The sequence below is a fragment of the Gaeumannomyces tritici genome (genome assembly GCF_000145635.1).
Source record: "Gaeumannomyces tritici R3-111a-1 unplaced genomic scaffold supercont2.2, whole genome shotgun sequence".
Taxonomy (NCBI): Eukaryota; Fungi; Ascomycota; class Sordariomycetes; order Magnaporthales; family Magnaporthaceae; genus Gaeumannomyces; species Gaeumannomyces tritici.
The window spans coordinates 7,510,553-7,514,162 of record NW_008804546.1 but is presented as its reverse complement, the minus strand read 5'-3'; positions in this window follow the sequence as shown (position 1 = coordinate 7,514,162).

The following is a 3,610-nucleotide window of genomic DNA, read 5'->3' as shown; positions in this document are numbered from 1 at the left end:
TTACTTCCTTTACCTTTGCGCTACCGCTTTGCACCCGTTCGTTACTACTACTAATCCAATTTTCGAATGCACCCTTTTTACGTGCTTGGCAAAGTTATTACTTTGCACGTGCTTTAAAGGTTAAAACCTTTTAAAGCACAAACAAAAAAAAAATAACGCACGTAATGCACCAAATAAAAAAACGCCGATAACGGGCTAATAAAAAAAAGTAGCAAAAAAATAAAAAAGGGGGGGAAAAAAAAGGTTTCCAAATGCTTTAAACCATTTGAGCAAGCAAAATAAAGTTAGCAATTTAAACCCCGAAGCAATAACGATTAAGTTTAGCAAGCTTTAACAAATTACATAACAAAGCAATTAACTAACCAATTACAAACAAGCAAAACGCGGCCTTATCGGCCCTTTGCAAAAGGGGCTGCACGCGGGAAAACGGTTAATTCCCGGGTAAAGCTTTTACGAGCAATTAAGCGTAAAAAAAAGTAAGCGTTAGCCAAAGCGGTTTAACGCCGCTACGGAAGCGCACCGCTAAAAAGGCGGGAACGCAAGCATAAAATTTTTCCTTTTTAGGCCCAACCCAAAGGTTTTCCCCCATTTGCATGTATTTAGCCGCAGTACTAAGGTTTTTTTTATAAACATAATAGCGTATAAATATACAAGTTTTTGTAAAAAAAAAGCGCAAAAGTGCAGCTTTTTTTCCTTATTTCGTTAATTTAATTATCCCCCGATTGCGTAATTTAACGCGTTGGTTTTAATTTCGAATGGTTTATCGGGGTTCGGAATAATTAATATTGGTTCCCGTAAGATAACGCTTTTAAGCTATTCGAAAGCAGCTTGTTTTTGCGCCCCCTAATAAAATTAAATATTGTTTTTAGTAAAGTTTGTAAATAGCGTAGCGTTATTATTAAACCTTTGCATAAATCGTTAATAAAAGTTAAGGAACCTTAAAAACGCCCGTACCTTTTGTACGTTGGTAAACGCTAGCTAATTGGTTACTTTTTGTATTTTAGCTAAGTCCATTTTAACTTTTTTTAGCGTAATAACGAATTCGAAAAAAACCATTTCCTAGGTATGCCATACGCATTTATCCGGGTTAACCAAAAGCTTTGCGGTTAATAACTTTTACAATACCTGGTGCATTTATTATTTATGCTTTTCCAGCGTTTTTAAATATATTAAAATATTATTTAAATACGTTAAAACGAAAATGTTAAAATGTTTTCGAAGCATATAATTAATTATTTGCTAAAAAATGGCTAGCGCGTTGGTAAGTTTAAAGGTTATAACTAACGATTCGTATATGCCAAATCGTATTCGAAAGGTTATTATCCATTTTTGTCCTTTTTTAATCCGAAGCAATTTATATGCTTTTCGAAGGTTTAAAGCCGTAAAGTACCTGGTTTTGCCGAGCTTATCGCGTAATTCGTTAATAAAAAGCAAAGGATATTAATCCTTTATTGTAATTTTGTTTAATGGTTGGTAATTAATGCACATTCGTGTTACGATTAATAACTACCTTTACCCAGGGGGGAAGGGTAGCACGGCACGGAACCCCCCATAAGGGGTAAGGGGTTACGTAACCACTTTGGGTTAATGGATTAAGGAAGCAGGAAAGGTAAGTTACTAATTCGAAAAAGGATTAGGAAGGCTTACGGAGTTAACCTTATAAATTAACTAATTTACAACCCCAAAAGGGTAATTAGTAAGGTATAAAAAGGAAAGGTTTTTTATTGTTTTAAGTAATTTTTAATTAAGGCTTCGGCATTAATTAAACTTTAATTAGCTTTTAAATAACCTTTGGAGCAAGCATTTAAACCGTACCCAAATTACTTTGTAAATCCTTTCAATTTGTTAAATTACGTGCTATTATTCGATACTTTTCCGGTGCCTTACCTTAAAAGCAAAGGCTTAACTGTAACATTTTAACTAATCCTGTTTAGCACCCGGACCGGTACCAAACAATAGCAATAACAACCAAAAGCGGCGAATCTTTTACAAAAAGGAACAACAAGCACTTTAGCTACGCAAGCAAAACTTACGATATAACAAAAGTAACGGAAGCTAAAGCCGCGTTTATAACCATAACCGCAAATTTTACCCAGTTTAAGCAACAAACCAGCGTTCCGCAAACGGCGGTTCGAATTTACAAATTTTTTACTTTTAACCGGTATAACGGTAAAAAAGGTACTTTTAAAGCTTTTTTAACCAAATGTTAAAAGTATTTCGCTTTTTACCAAATTTAATTTACAATTAAAAAATAAAAAGTTGCTTACGTAATTACCCGCTTTAAAAATAAAATAAAGGAATGGTTCGAACCCGTATAGGCAAATTTTTTTAAAGGTTATAACGAAAGCAAAGAAAAAACCAAGGTTATTTTTGCTAGCTTTGCCCGGTTCGAAAAAAAAATTACTAACGTATTTAGCTAAATTAACGAATAGCAAATTGCTAAAAAAAAAATATTTTAATTTCGATAAAAAAGCGCAACGTTAAAGTACGTTTCCAACTTTTAACGCTTTATTAATAAATTTAATTGGACTAACCAAACCAAAATGGCCCATTTGTACAATAAATTCCGAAACGATGTAAAAAACGAGGTTTTAAAAATCGACCAACCCGAATCCTTTGCTAAATACGTTGCTATTGTGGTTAAAACCAGCAATAGGTTGTATAAACGCCGTTTGGAAAAAAAAAGCCAAAAAACCAAATTTGTAATACAAAGCAATTAACCGCAATAACGGTTCGACCGCAATAAATTTATAGCTTATAATTGTTATTTTGGTTTTATAAATTTTAACGCCAGCGCTACGCATTAAAAGCAAAGGAAACGCAAATTCCAAAACCTTAAAAATAGCAAATGCTTTTAATGTAAATAATTTGGGCATATTAAAAAAAATTGCTTTTAAAAAAAAAAGCAAAAAAAAGTATTTTGGAACGACAAATTTAAAGCAATAACGGCAACCAAAAAGGTAACGATAAAACCAAAGGATAATAGCTATTTCGGCTTTGCGTTTTCCTAAACGGCATGCATTAATAACCATTGCGTTATTTACCATTCCGACAAAAATGCAATAAAATGGTTTCTTTGCAAGCAATTGGCCATAACCAAACGAAAAAACCTTATAATAGCTTGCAATAGCAATTTAACCGGTTTTAATACCGAAAGCAACCAGGTTTGGGTTAACAAAAACCTCCGGAAAAACCCTAAATTACGAAACGAAATACTTTAAAAGCAGCTTTTACGCGTTGCCGAACAAAAAGGAATGTTAAATGCTTTTGTTAAAAAGCAAAACTTTAAAAACGAAGCAGCTTTACAAAAGCTTAACCTAAAATTTTGGGCCGAATTTAATTCGATTTCCGATTTTAAACCAAAAAGCAACGAAAAAAAAAATGAACCAACCATAAAGGATATTGTAAAAATCCTCCAAAACCCGGATTTTGCGGTTTCCAAGCCAATTAAAGCTTGGGTAATAAATAAAAGTTTTTACGAACGAATAACGTTCGAAAGCAACGAGTTCGAAAAAAAAAGCAACGAAAAAAATTTAAATAATTTCCGTTGCTACGCCAAAAACGCCCGCATTTTATAAAGATATATACGGGCGGCGTATTAAAAACGGTA